At 40.5% G+C, this 15,957-nt stretch overlaps 1 protein-coding gene across 2 annotated transcripts in view; it reads left to right on the top strand.

Annotated features, from left to right (window-relative positions):
- SMYD1 (SET and MYND domain containing 1) overlaps window positions 1-15,957 on the top strand; it is a 42,920-nt gene that overhangs the window by 1,824 nt on the left and 25,139 nt on the right. The window lies entirely within an intron of this gene.

Consider the following 15,957-nt stretch of genomic DNA (forward strand, 5'->3'; position numbering starts at 1 on the left):
CACTGACTGATCTTGGGGCTCCATCAAGTTTCCACCTGGCCTTGTAAAGAACACCTCCATTTGGTGGCTCCCAGTCCCCAAAGCCAATCTAGGCAATCAGTTTCCCTCCCTCCCTCTCTCTTTCTTTCTTTCCTTCCTTCTCCCCACCCCATTTCCCGCCGCTTCTGTCTAAATTATAGGAGAATATCTTTTTTTTTTTTTTTTGAGGCAGGGTCTTGTTCCGTTGCCCAGGCTGGAGTGCAGTGGCATGATCATAGCTCATTGCAGCCTGGAACTCCTGGGCTCAAGCGATTCTCCTGCCTCAGCCTCCCAAACTGCTAGGAATAAAGTTTCTCTTTCAAGAATGTTTAGAGCTGAGTAGGCTTTCCTTTTGTTATAAAAGTTCTTATTTTAGAAAATTTAGAAAGAAAAATAAAGCTATCACACAAAGATAACCACTCTTAACATGCTGGGTATTTCCTTCCAGCTTGTTTTAAAACATAGGTTTCATTTGTAATACACAGTTGGGATCTTATTATGCAAGCTATTATGTTTTTCATTTAATAATTTAGAATATCTCCTGTGCTATTATATATTCTTCAGAGACATAGTATTTTTGTTTGTTTTTTTTGGGGGGAGGTTTTTTGAGACAGAGTCTCACTCTGTTGCCCGGGCTAGAGTGCCGTGGCGTCAGCCTAGCTCACAGCAACCTCTAACTCCTGGGCTCAAGCGATCCTTCTGCCTCAGCCTCCCGAGTAGCTGGGACTACAGGAATGTGCCACCATGCCCGGCTAATTTTTTCTATATATTTTTAGTTGGCCAATAATTTGTTTCTAATTTTAGTAGAGACGGGGTCTCGATCTTGCTCAGGCTGGTTTCGAACTCCTGAGCTTGCGCGATCCTCCCACCTCTGCCTCCCAGAGTGCTAGGATTACAGGCGTGAGTCACTGCACCCAGCCCAGAGACATAGTATTAAAAGGTTGCACATTCTTCTGTCACTTGCTGATGACTGGACATTTAGGTTGTTTCCATGTTTTTGTTGTTATAAATAATTTGTCATTCATTTGAAGTAATAAAAACAACCTCAGTGCATATTATAGATAAAATGCTCCATTACATGTTACATTAGGATAGTAATAAAGTAATACAAATTGGGATGTTTGGAGTAAATGATCTTTAAAATGATTGAAAAAAATCTAAAAGAGATGGTTTTTTCAAAATGCATTATCCAAACTTGTCGCTGCACAGATGAGAGGCTGTTATTTCTTTGGTTATACCTGAGACAGCCCAGCGAGGCATCAAAGGAAAGTCGTATCCACTTTAGGCTTCTGGTGAGGCTCAGCCCTAAAGATAAGAAGGAGGTAGGCCTGAGTTACCCACAAAAGTCACTTTATAAAGGTGGCAAGTTCTAATCAACGTTATTGCAAGACAGGCTTTCTGCCCTTCCCTTCCAATACAAACATGAGGAAAGATCGTATTTTTAGTTGAGCACTGCATTAAACAAAAATTAATTCTTTAAACAATATATGTAATACATAGTATTCTAACTACTATCATATATATTCTAACATATACATTATATATTGTGACATATATAATATAAAGCATAGCAATAAATGAACACCAACTCAGCTAGAATATTCCAACATATTGTATCTTCTTTACCTTTATCTATCCTGTCCCATACCAGCCCCAAAGGTAACTGTCTTAAGTTTTGTGTTGCATATTCTACTGCCTTTTAAATAATAATTTTACCACATAGTTATATATTTCTAAACGATGTATAAGTTAGTTTTTATGTTTTGTTTTTGATCTTTTAAACAAAGGTACAATATTATATATGGTTTTATGCCACTTGCATGTTTCACTCAATTGTTTTTTTTATTATTCACCCATATGGTTTTGTGAAAATATTAATAATATGAATAAACTGTGTGTGTTTGTATTAATTACAAACAATTAATTTTTCCATTCTCCTGTAAATGATTGCTATGCACATTTTTGTAGGTTCCCTATCTCCCTATCTTCAAGAGGAGATACATGAAGTGTGTATCCCGGGAGTGAAATTATTGGGTCATTAATATATGTGTATTCAACTTTAAAATATAATGCTGCACTATGAAATACTGATTTGCAAGTTTGAATTGTGTCTTTGCTAGAATAGGCCCCCAGCTTAGCATTAACAGAAACCAGGCCCTTAAATTACAGTCCTTAGTCTGGTTAGGATCTCTTTTTGTTTTTGCTCTTTAGAAAAGCAGGTGGCCTGCTTAAATGTAAGAGAGCAAGAATAAAGCTGGGAAAATTCTTTCAGGCTTAGCAAATACTCATGACTAATCAACCAAGCACACCTTGCTCCAGAACTCCAACTGGCCTCAGAATCCTTTCCAGCAGGGCACTCCAAGGGGCTACTACTGATCATTGGGAACTGACATTTGAAACGAAGTCTATTTGCCACCCCTCTTGGTTGTTTTGATTGGGTACTGGAAAGGAGTGAAGGTGCAGTAGTAGGCTGAGGTCTGCTTACAAAGGAGTTGCTTTTCTTGGATACAGTATTTTACAGTAGATGAGACACCAGGATGGTGCATGGGCTGGTAAATGTGGCTCCCTGCCCCTTTAGCTCTCTTCTCTGAGGGTTCCTTGTTCTTGGGAGGACAGCAAGTGGGAGTTCCGCCATACCTTAGCCCACATGATCCTGCTTGCCTCTATGTAAAATGGAGGTAATGTGGGTATTCATGCTGTTTTTTTGGAGGGGGCGTTGGGAATTTTTGATGCTGTTTTGTTGTTGGCATTGTTCAGATTTTCTCATTTTAGAAAATGTATAAATTATAGAAAAACCAAAGGAAGAAAATAATAATTCTTTGCAATCTTACCATTTGGAAAAAAACTATTAACATTCTTGTGTACATCCTCTGTTGTCTCATGCAAATATATTGCATATTAAATATTTTCTTGATCGTGATGAGTCATAGGTGGGGTGGGGGTCCTGGGAGAAACACTACATTAAATGAATACCTTGATTACAAGACCTATTTCTAAATTCCAGCTATTAAAATATGGGGGAAGAAGTTTATTTTAGAATGGAAGGAAAATGGCACACATAGAGTGGGCCACATTTATCAACTCCAGGACACATATTTTGTCAATTTCAGAATATACATTATTTCATTTTAACATTTAAATCATGATGTATCCTAAAATTTATGGCTCATTATGGTTTAATTGAAAGAATGATTTTTGCTTTCTTAGTAGTGAATAAAAATGATGCATTTAATAATCATTTAATTATTTTAATAATTTAAGATTATTAAGTGATACATTAAATAATATTTCATTCAATGTAATTAAGTTATATATATTTTTTGTTTGGTTTTAAAATTATTATTTTAAGAAGTAAAAATATGAATGATGAATTTATATCTCTAAATGGTTCAGATCACATACCAAAGGAATCATTATAAAATAAGTACATATAATTATAGATATGTAAGTTACCCTACAGGAAATTATCAGCTTCTGAAGTTCTCGTCTTGCAACCCTAAACACATAAAGTGACAATGACCCTGAATATCAATTGGTATGAAAGTAAGAAAAATATTTGTCTTCGATATTAGTTTTAAGAAGTTTTGATTATATATGAAAAATTTCAGAGAATGAGACAGAAGATACAGATTGACATTCCTTCATTTTCCTAAAGCAGAATTCTAAATATTAATTTTATTTCTGTTAGTAAGACTGAAAGATCAAATAGGAAGTTCGCTTAGAGAAATAAGACAACACAAAGTCTACAGATTAAATAGTTTTCCTATAATTATTCTATTTTAGTAAACAAAAATCAATCAATATATATTTGTCTTAAATGGTACATAATTTCTCCTAAACTTTCTGCATCTCCTGAGCAATAGAAGAGATGCAGTGGAGTAGACTAGTTGCCTAGCAAGCTGAAATTAGTGACATATGTCCCCTTTTGTTGACTTGATTTTATTTATTTATTTAAAAATTTTTAATTTCAAAATATTACAGGGGTTCAAACATTGAGGTTACATATATTGCCTTTGCACCAGCTGAGTCAGAGCTACAGGTGTGCCCATCCCCAGACAGACCGCACCTATTAGGTGTGAATTTACCTATCCCCTCTTCCTCCCTTCCTCCTGCCTGACGTCTTGTGAATGTTATTTGCATATGTGCACATAAGTATTGATCAATTAGTACCAATTTGAAGTTGTATATATATTTTTTTTCCTCAAAAAAGTGGGATTATTTTGTAACCTGTTTTCTTTACTTCACAATTTGTTGTAACTTTCAAAACCATTAATATCTTTCTGCACCATTTTAGTGGCTGCATAGTATTCCTTTTGTTGACTGTTGTGTATTAATTGAATTAGATGCCATATTTTGGATATCAGGGGTGTTTTCCATTTTTTCCTAGTCATTATTTCCAAATATCTCTGATTATTTATTAAAGATAAACTCCTAGAAGTAGAAATTTTGGGTTTGAAAGACGTTTTTGAGGCTTTTGATATAGATTTCCAAATCACCTCACCAAAGGAGATCATACTTTTCTCCACTAGTAGCATGGGGCTTGTCTCTCCATCCCAATACTGGCCAACAGAGAAAGCTATCTTTTACTTTTTCATATTTCCAACTTAACCTGTAAAAACTTATTTTAGTATTGTTTTAATTTGATTTCTTTAATGTTAGAGAAGTGAACATTTTTATTAGTCATTAATATTTATTCTTTTATGAATTGTCTGTTCTCTTTTGATGCCCTCAATATTTAAGTATTAATATATGCATAGCTTATTTTAAAAAAATTTATTTTTTTACTTTCTTCTTCTTTTCAAAGGTCTTATATATATATATTTTTTAAGAGATGGGGTGTTGCTCTGTTGCCCAGGCTGGAGTGCAGTGCCATGATCATAACTCACTATAGACTCAAATTCCTGGACTCAAGCAATCCTTCTGCCTTAGCCTCTTGAGTAGTTGGGAATACAAGTGTGTGCCACCATGCCTGGCTATTTTTTTTAAAAAATTATTTTTATTTTTAATTTTTCTGTAGATACAGGGGTCTTGCTGTGTTGCCCAGGCTAGTGTTGAACTTCTGATTTCAAATGATCCTCCCACTTTGGCCTCCCAAAGTGCTGGGATTACAGGCCTGAGCCACCACACCTGGCCTTCATTGTTTATTACTCCTTTATATCCAGGTCTTCTAAATTGTGGGAATTCTTTTGGATCATTTTTGTTTTGATTTCAACTGTTTTGTAGTCCTCAATTAGTTATGTCTTTTAAAAATTTTGCGTATCTTTTATCTTATTTTTAAAAGTATCCATTTTTCTTATGTGTACTTCTAAAAATATCTAAGCTTTAAGTTTCTTTCTTGTTTCTTTAGCTTACTTTTATTCTATTCCTTATTGTCATTGTATTCTTTTATTTTTCATTTTTAGCTTATTTAGTTTATTTCATGTCAAGTAGAATGAGAAGATAAATGGTTTTAGCCTTAAGAGTGACTCATGTCTTTCAGCAAGGAAATTATTAGATTCTTATATTTTCTGTGGGTGGCCCTAGAAGGACTCTTCCAGACCCTGAAATAGAACCTTCATTTTCTCTAAACTCTAAAATCAATCAGTTAGATAACCCAGTTGATCTACAGAATAAAACCCATGGAGGACAATTTTTAGCAGCATGAATAAAATTGCATCATAATCATCACCATCATCATCATAACCGTCAAACAATATCCGTACATAATAGATATATGGTCAAACTGGAATGAGTTCAGAATCAAGCAGGTGAAGGAATCTGAAGCATGTTACACAGTTAAGTTGGAGAATCTCTTCTAATAGCCATCTACAAATAATAAGCTATCATTTGAAAAAAAGGAGGGTGCTGAGCATTTTTTTTTAACTGAAAAGTTAAAACCTTTAGGCTCCTTGGACAGAAGTTTCAGAGTCATCTTTCAGGTCAAAGTGGGAAGGAGAAAAAGCCCCAGGAGTCAGAGCTCAAGGCATGCAAAAATTACGTAGGCTCTGGAACTCCTTACCTTCGGAGGTGCCACCTCATGATATGTGAAGTGTAGTTCTGCTTATCACTTCTGAATGGATTTTTACAATTCTGCTTTTGAAATTGTTATTGGTTTTCATTTTGCTTTTTCTGTTTTATTTTTGTTTTTATTTTTTTAGCATTATTAAAAGGTGTTTTAAGGTCCCAGACATTTTCTGGGGCACCCGGAAGCTTTTAGGCCCTCGGCACTGAGCCTTGATTGCCCAGTGGGTAGAATGGGCCTGTCAGTGCTGTCTGACAATGGACAGGGCTATCTGCGAGGCCCCTCACTATTTCCTGGTAAAGACCTGGCAAGGTTCTGCTTACACGGAGAGTTGTGCAACAGAAGGGAAATATGACCCGCAAGATCTCTTCCAGCCTGAGATTCTGTGGGTTACATGATTTCCTCAGTACATGCAAAGGACTCCGGTGCAACAAGAGAGGAGTGCTATGCTAATCGAGGAATGGAGCTCACTCTCATTATTATTTTATTATATCATCAAATATAAGAAATTGCACAGGAATGGTGCTTGTGGGAAGTGCTAGGAACTAAAATACTATTTAGTTATTCATTTTTAGCAGTGCCAGAATTTGAGTGTATCTCAGTTTATCTTGAATTTAGAGTTTGTCTAGACTTGGGGTTCCTCATTTGGATCCATGAATCCTTAGCTAGGGAAACACCTATAATTGGAGGATCAACGTTTATGTAGCTGTGCATGCATGCTTTTTATTTCTGGAGAGAAAGTCCATAGCTTTCATTACTTTCAAATGGTCCCCAATCCAGAAGGTTGAGACCCATTGAATTTATTCAATCATCTCTTACAAATGGGGAAACTGAGGCCTAGAGAGGTCATGGGCCTTCCCCAGGTCAACACAGGGGTGAGTCATAAAGCAGGACTGAGTGTCCCCACGTCTTGTCCAGCCATCACTTCTCACTGTCCCCTAAGTGGGCTTTAAAGTACTGTCTGCTTCATTTTCTTTTGCTCTTGCCAGTTCAGTTAATCATATTTAATCTTAATAAAGGAAAGGGTACCCATCCCTCAATTTTAGAAGACTTGAAAGCTGGTTCTGGGACCTCAGAATGGTTAGAGCCAGAAACTCAGGTAAGAAACAGGAATATGCATGTTATTATTATAAAAAGGGAAATAAGTGATTGCAATAATAAACCAATGTATTAGTTGCCTATTGCTGCTGTAACAAATTACCATACCCTTAAAACAACACACAGTTATTATCTTATAGTTCTGGAGGCTAGAAGTCTAAAATGGGCTCCCAGTTCTGTTTCATTGCCATCTTTAGCTTCTTGAGACTGCCCACATTCCTTGGCTCCTGGCCCCCTTCCTAGTTAAGACAGTAGTGTAGCATCTTCTCCCCCTTGGACCTCCTGCCTCCTTCTTATAAGGACCTTGTGATGACATGAGGCCCACCTAGATAATTTAGGATACTGTGCCCATCTCAAGGTTTTTAGTTTTGATTACATCTGCAAAGGCCTGTTTGCCGTGTAAGGTAACATATTCACAGGTCCTGAGGATTAGGACATTGACTTTGCCCTAATTTGGGGAGGGCTGTTATTCAGCCTGCCACAACTAATAATGTGAATTTTATAGATTAATCCAATTCATCACAAAGTTTGTTAAGAAGGAGCAAGGAAAGCTAGTGGATTTTTTAAAAAGTTCTTTAAATAAATGCTTGACCAAGTTCTTAAATGATTCTGGTTAAGGAGATGTAAGTGTACAGGAGGTTGTGTATGTGCATTTGTATATGTATATGTATATGTGTAAGGGAAGAGATAGAGGGGAACATGAGAAAAACCTGAGTACTTTTAAAGAAATTACCGTCAGCCAGGCTTTTTTGGAAAATTGAACCTGTTATGAGCTTCTCTAGGACCAGCGGAGACAGCTGGGCTTTTAGCCAGTGTAATTCCATGTGAGCCTGTGGGAACACCAGGATTAGCCCTGGCAGATACACAAACACACATGTGGCCTTTCCTGTAATAACAGCTGGTGGGTGGGTGTTAGGGGATAAATGATGCTAAAAATGGAAATAATTTAATCAAAGGATTAGAGAAATTTCTGAACAATTAGTTCAGAAAATGAATGAATAAGGGTTTGTAAGTATTCAGATCATAACCTTAAATGTTTGTACTTGATGCTAAGGACAACCACAGTAGATTTAGATTTATGTCTTTCTTTCCTTCCTTCCTTTCTTCCTTTTTCTTGTTCTATTACCCAGGCTAGAGTGCAGTGGTGTCATCATAGCTCACTGCAACCTCAAACTCCTGGGCTCAAGCAGTCCTCCTGCCTCAGCCTCCCAAATAACAGGAACCAGCACCACCATGCCAGCTCATTTTTCTATTTTTTTGTAGAGATGACATCTCGTTCTTGCTCAAGCTGGTCTCGAACTCCTGGCCTCAAGCAATTCTCCCTCCTTGGCCTCCCAAAGTGTTAGGATTACAAGTGTGAGCCACAGTGCCCAGCCAGACTTTTTGCCTTTAATTTGGCACTTTTGGCTGCAGAGGCAAGACATGTTGGCACCTCATACGACCTGTTGTGAGCTCTATTGCTAAATAATTCTTAAATTTTGCAGTTTGGGAATAATTGCTTTTCTTTTTTGAGACACAGTCTCACTCTGTTGCCCAGGCTAGAGTGCCGTGGCATCAGCCTAGCTCACAACAACCTCAAACTCCTGGGCTTAAGCAATCTTCATGCCTCAGCCTCCTGAGTAGCTGTGACTACAGGCATGCACCACCATGCCTTGCTAATTTTTTCTATGTATTTTTAGTTGGCCAATTAATTTCTTTCTATTTTTAGTAGAGACGGGGGTCTCGCTCTTGCTCAGGCTGGTTTCGAACTCTTGATCTCAAGCAATCGCCTGCCTCGGCCTCCCAGAGTGCTAGGATTACAGGCGTGAGCCACTGCACCTGGCCGATAATTGCCTTTTATACATAGAGTAGATCAAATGGCAGTTTGCCTCCATAATGACGCCATCATCACTCATTTGTATGTGAGGATGTGCTTTGAATGTGATTTGAGGGGTGTGGTGACAGTGGGAACACGCTGGAACACGGATGTACATGCAGGTCCTTGTGGGGTGTGGGAGAGGCGTGTGGACCTTGTCATATGAGTGTGGCAGAGAAACTCTTGAGAGTTGGTGTTTTAATACAAAGGGATGTTAAAAATAAATTGGCAATTCCTAGGCCTGAACCAAGGAAGCAATCCCCCTAACTTGCCATGCTGAGGTCTATAATGTTCAGGGCCAACATGAATCCCATGATCTGGTCAAGCAGCGACTCCTGTCTCCTCTGTGTGCCGGCACATCCCCACGCCGAGGCCTCTGACTCATGCGGGCTCTGCTTCCCTGAAGATCTTGACCTTCTCTGAGTTCAGCCTCGGCCCATCTTCAGGGTGATGACAGTGCCGACTTACCTCCTAGGTGACTGCCTTCCTGGATTCCTCCTCTCCCCCACCTTAGTGGAAGCCAGGTCTTCCTGCCTTGACACTTGCAGCGGGTCACCATGCTTGTGGACTGTCTATGCTTGAAGGCAAGGTCAGGTCTTCATTACTTTTAAGGCCCTGTATCACCCAGCTCTGTGCACAGCATGTAACAGATACTCAATAAATACTTGTGAAAGGAAGGAAAAGGGGAAGGAAGGGAAGGAGAGGAGAGGGAAAGAAGGAAGAAAAGAAAGAAGGAATGAGAAAATCTAAAATATTGTGAAGTTTTCTGGGTACTTGAGGGATGGAATGTTCGTTTTTCTAATTTTTAAATAAAAAAATTAATGTTAAACTTTAAATTTTTCTTTCTTTTTTAGTGGCATAAGTGTAGAGAAGGATGGAATGTTCTTTAGAACACTTCCCCCCAATTTTTGAGGGGGGACCTGGCAGGCTGAGGGTTTGCAAGCATCCCAGAGAGACAGAACTGTTGGTTCAGTCCTTTCTGGCTGTGATTTCAGAGGGCTCATTCCCCCATGAGGCCGCCTTGTCTTTGCGTTTATCTGTCCAGTAACTGGCTATTTCCATACAAGGAGCTGAGCAGCAGCTGCCCTTCCAGCCCTCTTGACTTTGACAGATGACAGAGCCCAGCAGGGCCGCACGGCGGAGCGGGAGTGAGGACCAGCTGCCTGGCAGGGCGCTCTCAGGGCTGCAGGCGGGCAGGTGGGCTTCGCGGCTGCATCTGTCCTCTGCTGGGGGCAGTGGCCAGCATCAGGGACCCTCACGAGAATAATGTCCCTTGGAGATAATGATCACCACTACTCTAAATGTTGTTGTGAAGCTTTAAAAAAGAGAATCACAGGCCGGGCGCGGTGGCTCACGCCTGTAATCCTAGCACTCTGGGAGGCCGAGGCGGGAGGATCGCTCGAGGTCAGGAGTTCGAAACCAGCCTGAGCAAGAGCAAGACCCCATCTCTACTATAAATAGAAAGAAATTAATTGGCCAACTAATATATATAGAAAAAATTAGCCTGGCATGGTGGTGCATGCCTGTAGTCCCAGCTACTTGGGAGGCTGAGGCAGAAGGATTGCTTGAGCCTAGGAATTTGAGGTTGCTGTGAGCTAGGCTGACGCCACAGCACTCACTCTAGCATGGGCAACAAAGTAAGACTCTGTCTCAAAAAAAAAAAAAAAAAGAATCACGAAAACATGTCTTTGAAAATGGAGAAGTGCTGTATAAATGGGAGTAAATATCTTCTTGCATGAATAGGAATATGAGACTTGCCGAAGGTCATCCAGCTAAACCTGGCTAGGATAATTGGTCTTTCTTCTGGAAACTAGAAAATAGTTTTAGGGCTTCATGTCTTTTGAACACTCTCCTGCACTGGGAGAAGTAAGGAAGGCAGGGTGGGTATTCCGGGGACATGGCCTTGTCCCACATAGAGGTTCTCCATCTCCCTCTGCACAGCGGCCTGAGACTGAGTGGGCTGGGGGAGGACCAGGAGCTCAGTGATCACCTGGCCCCACCTCCCTGTATGACAGCTGGGAAGGTGGACCAGGCTGACGTCCACTAAGCTCTCTTCCTGAGCCAGGCTCTGTGCCGGCTACTTTTACACGTTATTTCATTTAACTATTTTATTTTATTTTTTTTTATTTTTATTTTTTTAGTAGAGACGGGGTCTTGCTCTTGCTCAGGCTGGTTTCGAACTCCTGACCTTGAGCAATCCGCCCGCCTCGGCCTCCCAGAGTGCTAGGATTACAGGCGTGAGCCACCGCGCCCGGCCTCATTTAACTATTAAAGACACTCTGAGAGTGGTGAGCTTTCAGAACTTCTTTGTAATTTTCTTCTTGCTTGAAGTTTTTAAGTAGTAAGTATGTTTCATTCAATAGTAATGGTCACTAGTTCCAAAGTTATCAAGATCTAGGTGTTGCTATTCCCATTTTCACATAAGGAAACAAAAGGCTCAGAAAGGTTAGGGGACTTGGTCACACAGCCAGGAGATATTGGAGTCAGGAGCCGAACCCACCTCCGGCTTTGACCTTGCATAATACCCATCCCACCACCAAAGAGGAGAGATGGAAACCAGAGGGACAGGCTTTTATTTTTTTTATTTCCTCTTCCTGTCCTGTCTACCTGACACTTCCCAGTGTGCCCCACCAGAAGGAGCAGGATTTGGGTTTCGTCTTTACATTCTTGCTACTCAAAGTTGAAGCATCAGCATCACCTGGGAGCTTGTTAGAAATGCAGAATCCCAGGCCCCACCCAGACCTCCTGAATTAGAATCTGAGTTTACACAAGCTCTCTGGGGACATGTGTATGCACCAAAGTTTGAAAAGCCCCACTCTGCATGCTCCTCCTCCCCAGCTGCAGCCCCGTGGCTAAGCCTTAACAGCAGGCCCGTGCTGGAGAGAAGGGTGAGCCTCATCCCAAGAAGACCTAAATTTAAGTAAGATAACTCACAGGGCTTCCTGGGTTTCACTGGCTTTTAAAACCTGGCTCCAGGTCTAGCAAAATTATAAAATGGAATATAAAACAGATTTGTGAGCCTGGAAGAACTAGTTGCTGGTTTACGTTTGGAACCCATTGTGAGTTCACTATGAGAAAAAAAAATCATTGATCAGATTTTCTTTTTAGGAAAAGTCATTATATTGAACTGATAGCAAAGAATCTCATGAGATAATACAATGGTGAGATATTGTTGAAATGACAGCTGAATTGATTCCAGGCCTGATAAAATGATCATATAGGTGATTGTAAAGGTCTCCCTGTCACCCAGCTTGGGGTGAAGTCTGTATTGCAGCATCTCAGGGCTGTGTTTCCAGCCTTCTCCTGGTCAAAGTGATTATTTGTGACTTTGAAGACATCAGGGCCATTTCACTTGAATTTATTCTTACAGACATAATATAGCTACAGTTCATGGCAGATAGGTTACTTCATAATCAGGGCCTATTAAAAGTGTAGCAAGTCATTTCATGGAAGCCTTCAGGCAAACTCCAGGCCAGATGTATTCTTTCTCTTAGAGCCAGGTTAGAAAAACTTGCTCTAATAAACCTCACAGGCAGTGTGGACTAAAGACAGGGCTGGGCAAGGAGTCCATCCCCAGTACAGGAAATAAGGGGTCTTTACATAGAATTCAAAGCCAACAATAATAAAAATCAATCTATTTTTTATTGTCACCATGCACCAGCAATCCTAGACCACATAAGGGATAAAACATTCCTTCTTTTCCCCAAAATTTATGTGGGTCTAAGTTCTGAAAATTTGCTATTGGGTAAACTTCATGTTAGCACATTTTAAAATTACTTATCCTTTAATAAACACTGTATTCCACTTGGAAGGTAATTCTGAGGACCCTCAGTTATATAGTTAGCTCCTAACACACATTCCCAGCTATATGTGTTTTGTTTTAAGCATTAAGTTCTTAAAGTTCAGTGCATGTCTCCAACCCTATGATGCTAAAAATTCCCACACTTTAAGGGGATTAGAAATAAGCAGTAATTGCAAAGATGAAGAAACAGAACTTCTGTTATTCTAGGTGATCACCTGGAATTTTTATTTGTATTCGAAATCTAAAACAGTGAAACAGAATGAGAACTGTGACATGCAAAGTTTTTGTTTGGTAGCTCAAATTTCAGTGTATACATGAAATATGAATACGTCAATATATGTATATGAATAAAAAGATGAGGATATTATACTAGAATATTCTAAAACATCAATTTGGGCATAAAATATTAGAGCAATCTTAATGTGGGGTTGCACTCTGATGGTAACCCCTGGAACAGAAAAGCATGGAGTTACAAGTGACAGGCAGCACGATTATGCTTGCTTCTAACTCTTCCCTTTCCAGACCACTTCCTGGCTCTCCTCCCTTTCTTTCCTGCCTTGGGTTTGTGTTCCTGGTCCGGGTCCGAAGACCTGAGAGGTGGGCGTCTGCCCCTCCTTCCTCTTTCCCAATCTAAGACATACTCTCAAATTTGCAGATGACTCAAGGCTTAGCACACCAATATAAAAGATGACAGAATGAAAATTCAAAGTGATCTCGCCAGTTTGGAATGCTACACGGAAAGCATCCAGACAGGGACAAAGGTGAAGGCTCCAGTTCAAGTTAAACAAGTCAGTGTCGGGAAGGAACTTCTGAGGTTGATGGATATGTTTATTATCTTGATTGGAATAATGGTTCTGTGCGTAGATGCATATACCAGAACCTATAAAATGTACCTTTTAAATACGTGCAGTATATTATATGTCAATTATACCTCCATAAAGCTATCTAGAAAATGCAACGCCCTATGGGCAAACAGAGGGAAACTCTGAGAAACCTTTGAGGACACTCCAGAGATTCTAGTGATTATATTTTTAATTTGACCTTAAAGTAATGTGAGTTTTTCAAACTGATGGAAGCACAATGTTGAGGTCCAGGAAGTGTAAATAGCACCATATCTGGATACTATGTTCTGGGCACCATGATTGTGAAGTGCTGACACCTAGGGTCTCACAGTTGAATGTCCAGGAGACACGATTTGGAGCCTTCCTGGGACCCAATCTACTCGGATCCTTCAGCAATGAACCAGCCCCTGCTAACAAGCCTCAAATTCCTTTGAGAGAATGCAATCTAGATTCAAGACAGACGAGAGAAATTTATAGCTCCCCATCTCTAGGGGTTTAGAGATGTCACTAAATGGTCAGGGTTCCACGTAAACCCCATGTGCTCTATCCTGCTTGGGCACTCGTGACAAATGACCTTCTTAAGCAGCGTACACCCTCTGCTTAGTTATAATGGGCTGTGGATTCTGTGCAATTCCAAGTATGCTAGTGTAATTCTACTCCTCCTCTCTCACCAGAAAAGCTTAAGGGAAGGCTGGTGTAGAGTAAGGAAGATGTTGTTAGAGGATAACCTTGAATTTGCTCTAACTTACAAATAAGTACTGACCTTTCACGCCCTTGAGCACTTTATGATTATTAAGAAATTACTAGCAACGTATCTCATAGCAGATGAGGCCATAGCAGTGTGTTGAGTTGGCCAGCCAGAGGCTGAAAACTTCCAGCCCTCTAGGAATCCCAGGATGTAGCTTAGACCAGCAGCCCATGCATTGTGCTCAGCTGGCTCTACACTCGTCTCTCCCCTTCTAGATGCTGTACTGGGACCACCGGGCCTGGCCTTCAGGCTGTTCCTGGAGTCTGACCCCAGGCAATGGCCACCTGATCTTATGCTATACCCACCTTCCTTTGGCTGTAGGGACCTGCTGCAGGAATGTCAGAGGCCACTAGAATGGTGGGAGAATTCCAGAAACCATGTAGTACAAGGAATTATTCTAGGATTTGGGAGCATTTAACTTGGAGAAAGGAAATGAATGAGAAGCAAGGCAGGGGGCTTCAAATTCTGGCAAAACTGACCTGGCCAGGCTTGTTGCATGGGGCGAGGATCCAGAGGGACAAATTAGGGTACAGGAGTGTTTTCTGGGAAGGCAAATTCAAACTTAACACATAGAGGATGTTTGCAACAATTAGGACTGGCCAACAACTAACTGACAGTTCCTAGAAACAGTGAACTCTTCTTCACTGTGGGAATTAGAAAATTCTTGGTCAGGGATGGACACAGGGATTTCTGTGCTTGGATGTTCTGTGAAGTTTCTTCCTCCAGGCTTTGCAATTCTGTGATTCCAAAAAGACCCTGTTTACTTATACTTTCGAGATCCCTGTTTAGATTGCTGACTCCAACCTGAGTTTACATATCCACTTCCTCCCAGGGAGCTCAGCACTTTCCTGCAAGTCACTGAACTTGTTTTCATCTTTTTTTTTTTTTTTTTTTTGCTTCCATGGCAGGGATTTCTCTTCCCTGCATTGCAGGAATGTGCAGTTGGGGCCCAGAGATATAGGATCACATCAGATTGCACTCAGTCTGGCTGTCAGGTTACATCTTAAAATATGATTCTTGTGTATCCTGTTCCATTTGAATGGCAGGTTTAACATGGGGACATGTGGCTCTGTAATGGGAACACTGGGGGGCCGGAAGCACAGGGTTAGGAGCCTCATCTTCCTGTATATCTCTCCCTCACCCATGGAATGGGCATGCATTATTCCTCCTCATCACTTCCAGCCTTTCTGAGCTGGGAGAATACATCCGATGACACTAGTGACATCCATAACCTTGTAATTCTTACTGTTGCAAAACACACAGAACTGGCACATATAGTGTGTAGACCTCCTTTCATGTACACCACTATCCTACTTCTTATCTCATCATATTGTAGATAATTATGTTTTGAGAGCCTTTTGGGAAGGGGACATTATGTTCAACAATGAGAAGGACATGTCACACAAAATGCCTCCTCCCAGGACACAGTGCGGATGACCTGTGACTTTTGGCCAGGGTACTATAAGGAATTTCAGCCCATTCCCTTGGCCTGGAAGACTTCCTGTGTTTCTCAGGTGTCTTCTCCAGTGTGTTCCAGGAATATCTGGTGCTCCCCTGTCATGGTCTTGTCACACTGCATGGTGACTGCAAGTT

The sequence above is a fragment of the Microcebus murinus genome, chromosome 3 (assembly GCF_040939455.1).
Source record: "Microcebus murinus isolate Inina chromosome 3, M.murinus_Inina_mat1.0, whole genome shotgun sequence".
Taxonomy (NCBI): Eukaryota; Metazoa; Chordata; class Mammalia; order Primates; family Cheirogaleidae; genus Microcebus; species Microcebus murinus.